This window comes from Salvelinus namaycush, chromosome 19 (genome assembly GCF_016432855.1).
Source record: "Salvelinus namaycush isolate Seneca chromosome 19, SaNama_1.0, whole genome shotgun sequence".
Lineage (NCBI taxonomy): Eukaryota > Metazoa > Chordata > Actinopteri > Salmoniformes > Salmonidae > Salvelinus > Salvelinus namaycush.
The window spans coordinates 34616615-34633697 of record NC_052325.1 but is presented as its reverse complement, the minus strand read 5'-3'; the positions used below and the strand labels follow the sequence as shown (position 1 = coordinate 34633697).

General features: G+C 42.2%; 1 pseudogene; it reads right to left on the bottom strand.

The window, feature by feature from the left end:
* Positions 1 to 1146: 1146 nt before the first annotated feature.
* On the bottom strand, positions 1147 to 14137 carry LOC120063995 (annotated as a pseudogene).
* Positions 14138 to 17083: the final 2946 nt, after the last annotated feature.

The window sequence follows — 17083 nt, the reverse complement described above, 5'->3', positions numbered from 1 at the left end:
ATTTACACACTTTATTCGAATATTTATGAAATGCATATTGTTATATTTGGTAGCACTTATTTGTTTTTCCTTCACCTCCAACCCCTTTCGATGCGTGGAACAGATGTGGGTGGGGCTAGGTCTACATAATCCAACAAAAAAAATGTGATGAAAGGTTATACTCTATGGCTGGATTTATGTATTTCTTTTTCCAATGCTACATTAATTTGACAGACCTATCTTGATTGACCCTCTTTCTACAAGGCCTAGTCTATGAGAGGCCTAATCGTATTTGAATTAATATTTTGTTAACGCGTAGGCTACAGAGATGCATTCAGGTAATGAACTCATTATTATGCATCAACATTAGTTGTCCTTGCAGTTGGAGAGCTCTGGAGGAACTGATGATAGTCTATTACTACTGAGATCTGAGACCTGTCAGGACTGAAGTATGATCAGCTTCTCCCAAATAAAAACCTTCAGTATGTTGTTGTTGACGTAGAGCTCAGTCTGGCAGTTGGCAGTCTGGCAGTTGGCAGTCTGGCAGTTGGCAGTCTGGCAGTTGGCAGTCTGGCAGTTGTCTAAAGACTTGCTGAGGAAGGAAGTCGAGGTTGTTGTGAGAGATGTCTAGGACCCTCAGATTAACCAGTTTCCGAAAGTAGTTGATATACTGTATATATTATCTTATCCCTCCACAGCATATCTAAACGGTTACCTTTGAATTCTAACTTCTTCAGAGAAGGGCTTTCCAGCTCTGTGTTGGTGGAGGTAGAAATATTATTGTAGTTCATGAGTAATATCTTCAGATTGGTCAAATTGTTGGTGAAATTCAGCATATGAGTCAAACCCTCAGACTCAAAGTAATGGTTGTTGTGGCTTATGTCTCACATAACTAAACTTCTCAGTTCCTGAAACGCTGAGGAATAGAAAAGGTCTAGACAGTTAGATGAGAAGTCAAGATACTTCAAGTTAGTGAGATAAGTGAACTCGGAACCATTTAGACTTCGGCTCATCGAATTTCCATAGAGATTTAGGCATCTAATGTTAGCAAGGTTCAAGAATCTGGAGTGAAGGAAGAATATGTTATTTCTGCTGATATCCAGTTTTTTCCAAACTGGCTGCACAGTTATTAACAAATTAATTCAGTGTCCCAGCCTCCTTGTCCTACTATTTGCAGCTGCATGCATACTCATCATATCTAAAACAATGAATCTCTCTCACTTCTCCTTTGTGGTAGTGCTCAGCATCTGACATTGGGGAGCCATTTAAGGCTTCTCCTCCAGAAAAATCTACAGAATTACCACTTTGAGAAGGGGATGATTTGTTATTGTCTAATAAATTGATTATTTGGAAGCTTTTGAGCTCCATTAGTGTGCTGAGGTTGGTCATTTTGATGAAGTTGGTGCCCAGGTCAATGACTTTGAGGTTCTTTAGAGGAATCAGTGGCCTGATGTCTGCATGGGTCAGTTGTTGGAAGACAAAGCTCCTGAGGGTGAATACTTTCAGGGATTTCAGGAAGGAGAATGTGTGATTCGGGTTCAGAGTAGCTGGGTACATCTGCAACTCGCAGTTAAAAGACAGGTCCAATTATTTGAGGTTGGTTAGAGCTCGTGGGAAGTTAGCATTTGCTATCTATCTAGCTAAAACGTTGGTTGAGAGATCAAGTACTCGCAACTCTGTACAGTTCTGAAACCATGCCATAAGTACAGTCGTGGCCAAAAGTTTTGAAAATGAAACAAATATTAATTTCCTCAATGTTTGCTGCATCAGTGTCTTTAGATATTTTTGTCAGATGTTACTATGGAATACTGTAGTATAATTATAAGCATTTCATCCGCCCTAGCATGCTGTCAATTAACTTCTGGGCCACATCCTGACTGATGGCAACCCATTCTTGCATAATCAATGCTTGGAGTTTGTCAGAATTTGTGGGTTTTTGTTTGTCAACCTGCCTCTTGAGGATTGAAGTTGTCAATGGGATTAAGGTCTGGAGAGTTTCCTGGCTATGGACCCAAAATATTGATGTTTTGTTCCCCGAGCCACTTAGTTATCACTTTTGCCTTATGGCAAGGTGCTCCATCATGCTGGAAAAGGCTTTGTTCGTCACCAAACTGTTCCTGGATGGTTGGGAGAAGTTGCTCTCGGATGTGTTGGTACCATTCTTTATTCATGGCTGTGTTCTTAGGCAAAATTTTGAGTGAGCTCAATCCCTTGGCTGAGAAGCAACCCCACATATGAATGGTCTCAGGATTCTTTACTGTTGGCATGACACAGGACTGATGGTAGCGCTCACCTTGTCTTCTCCAGACAAGCTTTTTTCCGGATGCCCCAAACAATCGGAAAGGGGATTCATCAGAGAAAATGACTTTACCCCAGTCCTCGGCAGTCCAATCCCTGTACCTTTTGCAGAATATCAGTCTGTCCCTGATGTTTTTCCTGGAGAGAAGTGGCTTCTTTGCTGCCCTTCTTGACACCAGGCCATCCTCCAAAAGTCTTTGCCTCACTGTGCGTGCAGATGTACTCACACCTGCCTGCTGCCATTCCTGAGCAAGCTCTGTACTGGTGGTGCCCCGATCCCGCAGCTGAATCAACTTTAGGAGACGGTCCTGGCACTTGCTGGACTTTCTTGGGCGCCCTGAAGCCTTCTTCACAACAAATGAACCGCTCTCCTTGAAGTTCTTGAGGATCCGATAAATGGTTGATTTAGGTGCAATCTTACTGGCAGCAATATCCTTGCCTGTGAAGCCCTTTTTGTGCAAAGCAATGATGTCGGCAAGTGTTTCCTTGCAGGTAACCATGGTTGATAGAGGAAGAACAATGATTCCAAGCACCACCCTCCTTTTGAAGCTTCCAGTTTGTTATTCGAACTCAATCAGCATGACAGAGTGATCTCCAGCCGTGTCCTCATCAACACTCACACCTGTGTTAATGAGAGAATCACTGACATGATGTCAGCTGGTCCTTTTGTGGCAGGGCTGAAAGGCAGTGGAAATGTTTTTGGGGGATTCAGTTAATTTGCATGGCAAAGAGGGACTTTGCAATTAATTGCATTTCATCTGATCAATCTTCATAACATTCTGGAGTATATGCAAATTGCCATCATACAATCTGAGGCAGCAGACTTTGTGAAAATTAATATTTGTGTCATTCTCAAAACTTTTGGCCACGACTGTACATATGTGAGGGAGTTACTACTGCAAACATGGTATCCTCAGTTTGGTCAACGTTTTAAAAGCATTTTAATTAATCTGAAGTTGTGAATCGTCAGGGCATGGAACACAAGGAAATGGTGCATTGTAACAGCGTGGGCAGTTTCCACTTACATCAAGAATCTCAAATTGGGTAAAATTATTAAAATCTTGTTAGTATAGAGATACAACTCTCTGAGACTTGTTGGTAATTTTGGGGGAATGTAGGATAGGTTATTTGACTTGAGGGATAGCAAAGTAATGTTACCAAGCTGTAGAAATGCACCCTCCTTAATTTGATAGGAAACATTACATGGGTTACGACAGTAACATTTTGGACCCAAATAAAGAATCTGTACATTAGTGATGTCAGAGAGGTTATTTTTCAGAATGGTATATATTGGATTCACCTCTAGACTGAGCAGAATGAGGTTCGGAGGGAGACCCTTTGGGATGCTGGAGAGCTGATTCCCATCCAGATACATAGCCTTCAGATTCCTCAGGTCTTTGAAGGTGTTGTTCTTGATGGTCACATTCTCCGTGCACATGTGGTTCTTGTGGCCGATCTTGCAGTGCATGTCGATCTCCATGATGTTCTCCAGGCCCTGTAAGGAAGTGGAGTTGATGTAAGGGATGTGGTTGATGGTGAGGATTAGATTGGTGGTGTTTTGGGAAAAGTCATTTTGGACCTCCAGGAGTCCTCTCTCAATGCAGTCCACATTGACCCTGCCCCCGTTGCTGGCCAGGGGTTTTTGGGTACCAGCCTCCAGCTGCCAGCACGAAGAAGCACCACAGGCCCAGCAGCATCACCACACACACCTGGAGGGATATACACGCTGTCCTCTGACAGGGGAAATAAGGACAGTGTCATTACTAGAGGGGTAATGATAATGAGTTTTATTGCCTCTTAAACCAAAGGACACAACAAGTCTCAGATTAAAATTCACTGCTCAATAAAATATAAAAGTATAGGAACCAATCACTTCTATTTGCTGGGATTCAAATAAATTGTACATGACAGTGGCACACCCTCAACTAAGCAATTGTAGATGTTGGTTACCATATTAAAAGGTTATGAGGGCATTTCCCCCCCAAAAAATATTCTGATTCTATTGACCTTTCCTATGTTGTTCTACATAGACATAAAACTTACAGATCTATGCTTAAATATTTCCTTTTATTGTGAACTTTGTATTAATGTTTTCGGATATCACCAGTTTCGTCTTTTTTTTTTATCAATCTTTTGTTTCTCTCCATCCACCAGAAACACAATAGATGTACATACTCAAGTACTTTATATTCATGAAATGTACAGTGCCTTGCAAAAGTATTCATCCCCCTTGGCATTTTTCCTATTTTGTTGCATTACAACCTGTAGTTTAAATAGATTTTTATTTGGATTCCATGTACTGAACATACACAAAATAGTTCAAATTGGTGAAGTGAAGTTTAAAAAATAACTTGTTTAAAAAAATTCTAAAAATTAAATAACTGAAAAGTGGTGCAGGCATATGTATTCACCCCCTTTGCTATGAAGTCCCTAAATATGATCTGGTGCAACCAATTACCTTCAGAAGTCACATAATTAGTTAAATAAAATCCACCTGTGTGCAATGTAAGTGTCACATGATCTCAGTATATATACACCTGTTCTGAAAGGCCCCAGAGTCTGCAACACTGCTAAGCAAGGGGCACCATGAAGACCAAGGAGCTCTCCAAACAGGTCAGGGACAAAGTTGTGAAGAAGTACAGATATATCAGAAACTTAAATCCCACGGAGCATGGACTGGGAAACTGGTCTGAATTTAAGGAATGATGGATGGCACTAAATACAGGGAAATTCTTGAGGGAAACCTGTTTCAGTCTTCCAGAGATTTGAGACTGAGATGGAGGTTCACCTTCCAGCAGGACAATGACCCTAAGAATACTGCTAAAGCAACACTAGTGGTTTAAGTGGAATGGCCTAGTCAAAGGCCAGACCTCAATACAATTGAGAATCTGTGGTATGACTTAGATTGCTGTACACCAGCGGAACCCATCCAACTTGAAGGAGCTGGAGCAGTTTTACTTTGAATAATGGGCAAAAATCCCAGTGGCTAGATGTGCCTGGCTTATAGATACATACCCCAAGAGACTTGCAGCTGTAATTGCGGTAAAAGGTGGCTCTAACAAAGTATTGACTTTGTCCTATTTGTTTGTTTCACAATAAAAAATATTTTGCATCTTCAAAGTGGTAGGCATGTTGTGTAAATCAAATGATACAAACCCCCCAAAAATTAAATTTAATTCCAGGTTGTAAGGCAACAAATTAGGAAAAATACCAAGGGGGTGAATAGTTTTGCAAGCCACTGTATTATCATATGAAAGTTATTCTTACAATCATGTGAGACAACATTGATCAGATTGTAACGGCTGTCTTCCTCCTCCTCTGACGAGGAAGAGTAGTAAGGATCGGAGGACCAATGCGCAGCGTGTTCATGCTCTTTATTAAAACAATCGAACACTGAAACAAAACGTGAAATAACCAACCGAAACAGTTCCGTGTGGAACACACAGACACAGAAAATAAGCACCCACGAAACACAGGTGGAAAAAGGCTACCTAAGTATGATTCTCAATCAGAGACAACTAATGACACCTGCCTCTGATTGAGAATCATACCAGGCCAAACGCAAAAACCAACATAGAAAAAAGAACATAGATAACCCACCCAACTCATGCCCTGACCATACTAAAACAAAGAAATAACAAAAGAACTAAGGTCAGAACGTGACACAGATGTTTGTTTCGATAAGAATTCTCACGGTTAATTTCTGTTCTTACCATAATATGAAAGGAGAGTTAAGAATGTGAGATGTGAAATATGGTGATGACAGTGAAAACAACAGATGTGCGAGTGTCTTCACTTCCCATTTGTCCGATGACAGAGACCTGTCAATAGGCATACAACTGTTGCGTAAGGTCAAGTTCCCAAAATATATATATTTTTATTGATATTCCTTAAATCAATGTTATCTATTGTGGTGCAGGTTTAATTAAATCATGCATGAGCAGCATTTTAAGTATGTAGGCTTTCTTGGTTAATCAAATCTAATACTGTACAGCTTCATTTTATAGTGCACTGAATTATTTTACATTTTGTCACGCCCTGATCTGTTTCACCTGTCTTTGTGCTTGTCTCCACCCCCCTCCAGGTGTTGCCCATCTTCCCCATTATCCCCTGTGTACTTATACCTGTGTTTTCTGTTTGTCTGTTGCCAGTTGGTCTTGTTTGTCAAGCATACCAGCGTTTGTCCTGTCAGCTCCTGTCTGTTCCCAGCCTCTCTTTTTCTCGCCCTCCTGGTTTCTGACCCTTGCCTGTCCTGAACCCGCCCGCCTGACCCTGAGCCTACCTGCCATCCTGTACCTTTGCCCCTATCTGGATTTCCGACCTCTGCCTGACCTGACCCTGAGCCTGCCTGCCGTCCTGTACCTTTTCCTCTGTTGCTGCAATAAACATTGTTACTTCAACATGGTCTGCATCTGGGTCTTACTTTATCCTGATACATTTATGCAGTTTGCAGCAGTACTAAATTGTGGGTGAATGCAGCTTTTCTTCAGCATTTGCTCATCCTTTCTTTGTAACATTTATTGATAAAGTATGGATACAGTTCATCTTAATTATAATAGCATAAATAAACAAGGAGGAAACTTACTGTAGACATGAGGGGACAGATTTCTCATGTCATAATAATGTTTACATATCTTACATTACTCATGTATATACTGTATTTTATACCATCTATTAGACCTTACTTATGCCGCTCGGCCATCGCTCATTCATATATTTATATGTACAATTTCTCATTCACCCCTTTAGATTTGTGTGTATTAGGTATAGTTGGGGAATTGTTAGATTACTTGTTAGATATTACTGCGCTGTCGGAACTAGAAGCACAAGCATTTCGCTACACTCGTATTAACATCTGCTAACCATGTGTATGTGACCAATACAATTTGATTTGAGCTTGCACTGCGTCTTTGCTGATGAATGCAATGATCTCTGGCCAGTCAATTGGTTAAATTACATTGTTTCGTCTATTAATCGCTTCTAATATATCTGAAAATGATTCAATAACCATACATTTTACCAACTGTTTGTTTATAATGAGGGACATCCCACGTTAAACCTGGACACATAAATAGTAGGAATTTGCACTGGTTTCAGCCATGATGGCATGAGAGAGAAATTAAACATCTGCACATCCAGCCCAGCCTCACATTCAATTCGCGCATATATGTACAAAATGTATTTCAGCAGATTTCGTGCGTTTTTGTGCATTTTTGGGGTGGTTCAATTCGTTTGAAAATACACGAATTTCTGTGCTACTTAATTCGTGCGAAAATACACGAATTTCTGTGCTACTTAATTCGTGCGAAAAGACACGAATTTAACCAGTAGGCGACACACAAGCCGTTGCAACAACCATAGACGCGATCGCCTGTATTTATTTATTTTACGTTATGAATATATAGATATTTTGTCTTTTTTTAACCATTTAACCATAAGAGGTTATATATATATTGTCTTTATTTAATCCCTATTAAAACATTGTGGTTTTATGCCTATATGTACTGTTTTCGATTTTTCTGAACAGACTTTTCAGGATAGAATGAATGTAAGCAATGCATGATGGTTAATGGTGTTTTATTCGGTTGTAGTTCCATGTATTTCTTAAAAAATAAACGTGTAAACCATTTTTATTGAACAGAATGTAACTGAAAATACAATGGCAGCCTTGCCATTGTCCATCAATAACAAAACATTTTTTTTTCGTATAACATTTGGGGAAACGTATGCAGTCATTGTAGTCTTACATTTTGTTGGCCAACCAAAATTACCAAAACGTTAACCCGTAATAAGGCTAGGGTGGCTGAGTGTAAATACATGGCTCTGAGTGTAAGCACCTTTTCACTAGAAACGTTCTTGTGTTCAAATTACCGTCAGTGCGAAATAGCTAGAAAGCTTTCGTATTTCCACTTGGCTGCACCTACGGTTACGATAACGATAAATCAAGTGCAATACCTGCGTCGACCTGTGTCGAGCAGCTAAACACCGGAAAGCTTCTAGCCTACCGGAAAGTTACAAGAAGAACAAGAATAGTTACCTCATCCGGTCATGTGACACTCTGGATGCCCCCTAAAAGCAATTTCAACCGTTTTGAAAAATGACGCCTGGTAACCCCAAAAAAATACCAGGTGCATGAAAAGTTTGGACTTAGAATATTTTTTGAAAACCTCCATAAATCACTCAGGCCATTGACTCGAGAAGAAAAAACATAAAATATTTTCCAGAAGAAAAAACAGAATATTTTTTGAAAACCTCCATAAATCACTCAGGCCAGCACCCATTGATTTGGGGCGGTAGTATAGCGCTCCCAGAGCGGGTATGGAAGTCTGGATCCCCCTAAAAGCAATTTCAACCGTTTTGAAAAATGACGCCTGGTAACCCCAAAAAAATACCAGGTGCATGAAAAGTTTGGACTTAGAATATTTTTTGAAAACCTCCATAAATCACTCAGGCCATTGACTCGAGAAGAAAAAACATAAAATATTTTCCAGAAGAAAAAACAGAATATTTTTTGAAAACCTCCATAAATCACTCAGGCCAGCACCCATTGATTTGGGGCGGTAGTATAGCGCTCCCAGAGCGGGTATGGAAGTCTGGATCCCCCCTAAAAGCATTTAAGGCTCTGTGTGTCTTTAAGCACCATACTTTTTCACTCCATCCTTGCTGTGTGTGTGTGTGTGTGTGTGTGTGTGTGTGTGTGTGTGTGTGTGTGTGTGTGTGTGTGTGTGTGTGTGTGTGTGTGTGTGTGTGTGTGTGTGTGTGTGTGAGAGAGCTTTTCTTTGACATCTGTTTAGCGAAATTACTGATTTACAGTTCATGAGGGTTGACCGATTGACACATTTAAAGTTTTGGAAAGATCTGACTTTTTTAAACCTTCGAAACAGCACCTATGACCCCATTTTAAGGCACTTCCGGTTGGCACAGGAAGCTATAAGTAAATACATATCCTGATCGGGGTATGCTTTTACAGAATCCTGAGTTTTAAGTCTATACGTTAAGAACTGACTGATTTACACAGGGTTGAATGCACTATATATCACAAACTGCTGGTTGGGTATGGCAAAACACTTTTAGGGTGATTTTATCACTTCCGGTTGCTCCAGGAAGCTTAGAATCAACACAGGTAGACCTCATAGTGGCTTGATGGATTGTCATTGAAGACAGGTTCATAAGACATTCATAACCCACATAGGCTTCAGGTTGAATTTAGGGGTGCAGGCAATGTGTTCCTATGGGGTGAGATGTCATTGTAAACTGTTTGATGTAAACACCTTCTTTTAACTGTTAAGGGTTAATGCCACACGGTCAATGTTAGGCTTGCACAGAGACCTTAGGAACGTTCCTGAGGTCAAATTGTGCTTCTAAACCTTAACAGTTCTCTCTCTGTCTCCCAAAAGCAAAAGACTTGAAATGTAGGTCAAGGGTCATCTTCTTGTCACTGTCGCTGCGCTCAGACCGAGCAAGCTACGGTCAAGCGGGGCATCTCGTTGAACTCGGCACGGCTATGGTGATGTCATTTTTAGTGGTGATTTCAGAATGCTATTTTGGTGGTTTTTCACTGTTGAAACATATTGCAAATGCACAAAAGTCAACTAGCAAGTCAGTGTCCATCAGCCAATTAGATATTTTCAGACACCAAACTGATAACATCTGACTCCAAACTCACTTTTTCCAACTCGTTTAGAAGCCAACTATCACATATTTCAGAGCAGGCCCAAAATTCACAGCGCCTTCCATTTAAACCATAATAAAACAAATAATACGTAGTTATGTTCTAGCTGCGGGTCCAGTTTTCACATTATGTTTAGCCCTATGTGAGGCGACCTCGAATCCCAAGTTTCGGCTCGATAGGTCATTCGGTGCCCGAGCAAAACCTTAATTGGTGCTGAAATTCCACTTTTTTCCATGCCTTGCTACGGGGTCCTTGAATGAGCTATCGGACAGAAATGTCGGGGTCCGTCTCTATGGGCCGAGCCGGTTTCAATGCACCTAGTCTTGCAACTCTGGGACTTTTCTAAATGTCACAATTTTGTAATGCTCAAAATGAATTGAAGTCAATGCAAATGCACCGAGGCTTTTTATCGGTCCGAGAACCTTCTAGAGCCACATAACTCACCGTGCTTAATCGACCTGAGCTCTAGAACAGGTTTGTAAAGTTTCAGAACTCTAGGTCTGACGGTTCTTTAAAAATTCAAACAAAAGTAACTATTGCAGGCACTGTCTGCCTCTAAGCCCCTCAGTGTGTCACTCCATCCTTTCTGTGTGGGTGTGTAAATTTTTCCTTGAAATCTGATGGGATGAATGACTGATTTACAGTTCATGAGGGTTGCCTATTCACATATATTAAGTTTTGGAAAGATTTGACTTTTTTAACCCTTCGAAACAGCCCTTTTGACACCAATTATGGCACTTCCGGTTGGCACAGGAAGCTGAAAGTAAACACATATCCTCATTGGAGTGGGCTTTTACAGAATCCTGAGTTTTAAGTCTATACGTTAAGAACTCACTGATTTACATAGGGTTGAATGCACTATTTCTCTCAAACTGCAGGTTGGCTATGGCAAACACTTTTAGGGTGATTTAACCACTTCCGGTTGCTCCAGGAAGCTTAGAATCGACACAGGTAGACCTCATAGTGGCCTGATGGATTGTCATCGAAGACAGGTTCATAAGGCATTATTAACCCACATAGGCTTCAGGTTGAATTTAGGGGAGCAGGCAATGTATTCCTATGGGGAGACATGTCATTGTAAACTGTTTGATGTAAACACCTTCTTTTAACTATTAAGGGTTAATGCCACACGGTCAATGTTAGGCTTGCACAGATCGGGAGGACCTTAGGAACGTTCCTGAGGTCAAATTGTGCTTCTAACCTTAACGGTTCTCTCTCTGTCTCCCAAAAGCAAAAAAATATGAAATTGAGGTCAAAGGGTCATTTGGGTCCTTCTTCTTGTCCCTGTCGCTGCACTCAGACCGAGCTAGCTACGGTCAAGCGGGGCATCTCGTTGAACTCGGCACGGCCTGGAGATAATGGCAATGCCATTGCAGGCTTTGTGTGTCTTTAAGCACCGTACTTTTTCACTCCATCCTTTTATCCCCTTTTCTTCGTGGTATCCAATCGCTAGTAATTACTATCTTGTCTCATCGCTACAACTCCCGTATGGGCTCAGGAGAGACGAAGGTCGAAAGCCACGCGTCCTCCAAAGCACAACCCAACCAAGCCGCACTGCTTCTTAACACAGCGCGCCTCCAACCCGGAAGCCAGCCGCACCAATGTGTCGGAGGAAACACCGTGCACATGGCCCCCTTGGCTAGCGCGCACTGCCCCCGGCCCGCCACAGGAGTCGCTGGAGCGCGATGAGACAAGGATATCCCTACCGGCCAAACCCTCCCTAACCCGGACGACGCTAGGCCAACGGACCTCCCGGTCGCGGCCGGCTGCGGCAGAGCCTGGGCGCGAACCCAGAGACTCTGGTGGCGCAGCTAGCACTGCGATGCAGTGGCAGAGCTTCGAGACCCACTTAAAAAATGTTCGTCTGAACACACTGCAACTGGATCTGTAACTTTTTTTTTTTAACTCCTTTTTGTGAACATGACCAATTTGTCAATGTACGATTTCTCTTAAATTACGATAGATAAATGGCTGGTTCTTTTTTTCCTGACACCGTATGCTTATGTACTTTGACGTGAAGCGGTCAAATTAGCACCCTACTTTACGTTTTTTACCTTTAATCCCAGAAAAATGGCCATGACTCAAAAAGCGTTGAGGCCTCGACGCCATCTTGTTCGGGGCCAACTGTCCATTAGTCTTCGAAATATTTTCCGTTTAGGAGAAAAGGCCACATGCATTTGCAATGTGCTTGTGCATTTGCAATATTATTTATTTTCCCTCTGGTGGGAATTTCCTAGACTGCGGAAAAATGACCAAAATGTGTTATTTTTATAAAACGGAAACCGAACGTCCGAGAGATTTAGTTTGATGACTTCCTGAAAGATCTCTCCCCCGCTCACGGCCCGACGCCGTCCGCGAATTTTAGAAACGTTGCAGGACGTCTAGTAAGGGACGTTTCTCACTAACCATATGGCGAGTGCTAAAATGTTCCCTTAAGGTATGGAAAGGCCTTGGAAAGGCCATAAGTGTAAGCCAACATAATTCATTATTTTACATTAACATGTAATACATGCATTATGAAGAAAATGGTGTAATTTAGGCTCCACGAAATATGAAATGGGTTATGAAGAAAATCGTGTATGGTTGCCTACATGACAAAAAGGCGTTCTGATTACAAGTGCACCAGTATCCAAAGTATTAAGCGAAATCAAGCACAGAAAACAGCATTGGCATTAATAAAACAATATTTCCCACGAATTAAGTCGCAGGTAAATGTGCGTCTTTTCTCAAAAATTCTGTTCAGCAAGTCTAAAACAGTACATATAGGCATACAACGACACATTTTAAAACATGGTTAAACAAAGACAACATTTCTGTATATTCATGACGTTGAATTAGCCATTAAGAAGAACAAAAATGAAATATAAATTATCGCGTCTATATGGTTGTTGCAAAGGCTTGTGTCGCCTACTGGTTAAATTCGTGTCTTTTCGCACGAATTAAGTAGCACAGAAATTCGTGTATTTTCGCACGAATTAAGTAGCACAGAAATTCGTGTATTTTCGCACGAATTGAACCACCCCAAAAATGCACAAAAACGCACGAAATCTGCTGAAATACATTTTGTACATATATGCGCGAATTGAATGTGAGACTGTGTTGGCACATCGCCTGCAGGTGCGAGCGTGTGTGTTTCACTGGGCATCAAATTGGGAAAGCCTCAAGGGAGAGAGGACAGTGAATTATTAACAAAGAGGAGCATATATTGGCCAAAATATAACACATCTTATTTTATTTGTATTTTTTTGTGTTGTGGAGAAAAGTGATGCGGGGAATCCGTTAAACAGTAATTCAACTTTGTCCGGCCTAAATAAACTAAAGTAAAAAATAAAAAAGTAACACAATAAAATATCAATAATGAGGCTATATACAGGGGGTACCGGTACCGAGTCAATGTGCGGGGCTACACGTTAGTCAAGGTCATTTGTACATGTAGGTAGGGGTAATGTGACTATACGTAGATAATAAACAGCAAGTAGCAGCAGTGTAAAAACAAAGGGGGTGGGGGGGCGTCAATGCAAATAGTCCGGGTGGCCATTTGATGAATTGTTCAGCAGTCTTATGGCTTGGTGGTAGAAGCTGTTAAGGAGCCTTTTGGATCTAGACTTGGCGCTCCAGTACCGCTTGCTGTGCGGTAGCAGAGTGGGTGACTTGAGTCTTTGACAATTTTTTGGGTCTTCCTCTGAAACCGCCTAGTATATAGGTCTTGGATGGAAGGAAGCATGGCCACAGTGATGTACTGGGCTGTACTCACTACCTTCTGTAGCGCCTTATGGTCGGATGCCAAGCAGTTGCCATACCAGGCGGTGATGCAACCGGTCAGGATGCTCTCGATGGTGCAGCTGTACAACTGTTTGAGGATCTGGGGTCCCATGCCAAATATTTTCTGTCTCCTGATGGGGATAAGGCATGGCGTGCCCTCTTCATGGCTTTCTTGGCACGTTTGGACCATGATAGTTTGTTGGTGATGTGGACACCAAGGAACTTGAAACTCTCGAGCCGCTCGACTACAACCTCTTCGATGTGAATGGGGGCGTGTTCGGCATTCCTTTTCCTGTAGTCCACAATCATCTCCTTTGTCTTGCTCACGTTGGTGGAGAGGTGGTTGTCCGGGCACCAAACTGCCAGGTCCCTGACCTCCTTCCTATAGGCTGTCTCATCGTTGTCGGTGATTAGGCCTGCCACCATTGTGTCATCAGCAAACTTAATGATGTTGTTGGAGTCGTGCTTGGCCACACAGGGAGTACAGGAGGGGACTGAGGGCCCTGAGGAGCCCCCGTGTTGAGGATCAGCGTGGAAGATGAGTTGTTGCCCACTCTTACCACCTGGGGGTGGCCCGTCAGGAAGTTCAGGATCCAGTTGCAGAGGGAGGTGTTTAGTCCAGGGGTGCTTAGCTTAGTGATGAGCTTTGTGGGCACTATGTTGTTGAATGCTTAGCTGTAGTCAATGAACAGCATTCTCACATAGGTGTTCCTTTTGTCCAGGTGGGAAAGGGCAGTGTGGAATGCGATTAAGATTGCATCATCTGTGGAACTGGTGGGGACGTATGCAAATTGGAATTGGTCTAGGTTTTCCAGGATGATGGTGATGATGGGCGCCATGACCAGCCTTTGAAAGCACTTCATGGCTACCGACGTGAGTGCAATGGGGCGGTAGTCATTTAGGCAGGTTACCTTCGCTTTCTTGGGCACAGCGACTACGATGGTCTGCTTGAAACATGTAGGTATTACAGACTCGGTCAGGGAGATGTTAAAAATGTCAGTGAAGACACTTGCCAGTTGTACACGTCCTGGTAATTCGTCTGGCCCGTGGCCCTGGGAATGTTGACCTGTTTAAAGATCTTGCTTATATCGCCTATGCAGAGCGTGATCACACAGTCGTCCAGAACAGCTGGTGCTCTCATGTATGGTTCAGTGTTGCTTGCCTAGAAGTGAGCATAAATGGCATTTAGTCCATCTGGATTGGCTCACGTCACTGGGCAGCTCGTGGCTGGATTTCCCTTTGCAAGCCCTGCCACATCCGACGAGCGTCAGAGCCGGTGTAGTAGGATTCAATCTTAGTCCTGTATTGACGCGCTACCTATAGATTTTGCGGTGACATAATGTCCCCATGAGTGACAGAACACTGACCAACCCCTACACTCCAAATGTTAAGCTTGCTGCCCCAACACCACAGAAAGCACTGAGCTAGGCTGAAACAAATGCATTTTGGAGCTGCCTTACTCAATAAAGCAAAAAAGAGACCATATTTGCATGCAGCTTTATTATTATTATTATTTTTACATTGATTTTAAACGGATATGTGACACGTATTAATCAAAACAGGTGGGGCTCTTACCCCGCTCTAAAACAGTATAAAAAGAAATGCCTTCAGAAAGAGGGAAGCAAATCAGGTGAGAACTTATAATAACCCAAATAATATATGCCACTGCACCCAGAGTACACCTGGTTGGGGGAACCAATCAGCTTGCTGAACACATTTGACTCACTGTAGCTGCAAGGGGAATTTGAGTTGCTCTTCACTTGTGATTGAGTAGAGAAGAGTTGAGTCATTACATACGGAAACAAAGCGATGCATAAAAACATCCTAATAATAGACAGGCATTTGCAGTTTCATTAAACTTCCTTTTTTTGCCTGCTGGAAGCTAGATACGGACAACGACCAGGCACTACTTATTTGATAAGATTTTCAAAGCTCACAAGGGATCAACAGTAAATAATATGGTAAGTTTGATTTATTTCAATTTTAGCATTGAAGATGGTTAGGATGTACTTTTCTCAAGTGGCAATTTTTTTCAATTAAAGTGATATGATTATCTGATTTTGCTCACAATGTTATGTGCCTTCATTTAAATTGACTACCACCAATTGACACTTTGGATTTAGATACACCAAATTGTTAATTTGGCAGAAATGCACATGTTTATATGGCCTTAAATCTACAGATTTAATCTGCAGCCATTTCCTAAGCCTCCAACATTGTCTCCCACTACCGCAAGTGAACATTTGCACAAGATCTCCTTGAAGGGGAGAATCGTCTGCAACCAGCCACTCTCACAAGATGGAACTCTCAACTGATGATTAGAACATTTTTCAACGCGGATGTAGAACAGCTTGGCACACTGCCTGGCACCAAGCTTTCCATGCACATGAAGTATGTCCTCACTGGTGCTGTGGACATTCTAACCCCGTTAGATATTTGTACCTTTATTTAACTAGGCAAGTCGGTTAAGAACAAATTCTTATTTTACAATGACGGCCTACCCCGGCCAAACCCTCCCTTAACCTGGATGAACCCGGGCCAATTGTGCGCCGCCCTATGGGACTCCTGATCACAGCCAATTGTGATAAAGGCCGGGATTCAACCAGGGTCTGTAGTGGTGCCTCTAGCACTGAGATGCAGTGCCTTAGACCACTGCGCCACTACTTAAAAAGGTTGCCACAGATTGTGTGCAAGGATCACCGTCACACTCAGCTACATCCTTCCATGCATCAGAGGAATGCCTAAACATCTAGTCCACTGGTTCTCAATCCTGGTCCTGGGGACCCAAAGGGGTGACACATTTTTGTTTTGCCCTAGCACTACACAGCTGATTCAAATGATCAACTCATCAAAAGGCTTTGATGATTTGAACCAGCTGTGTAATGCTAGGACAAAAAACAAAAATGTGCACCCCTTTAGGTCCCCAGGACCAGGATTGAGAACCACTGACTAACCAACTGCTCCACAATGGAAATATTGTCAAAGACCTGAAACAAGCAGTTGACAAGCGCCTGACTGTTTATGAGCAGAAGAAACCATACCAATTTGTAAGTCGCTCTGGATAAGAGCGTCTGCTAAATGACTTAAATGTAAATGTAAAATACCAGATTGCCTTAGTCTTAGATACACACTTTAACTGGCATTGTGCAATGCCACTGAGAAGCCTACCTTTACTTCAGACATAAAGAGTCTTACCACAAAGTTCACCAGCACTACACAAGATGTCCCACACGGTGAGCCACCACCTCCAGCGAAGAAAAGTCGGTTGGACACGCTGTTTGGTTTCATGGAACAACCAAGCACGGCAGCATGTACTCCAAATCTCATCACCCCATATCTTCCACCAACTACTGATCCTCTGAAATTCTAGAA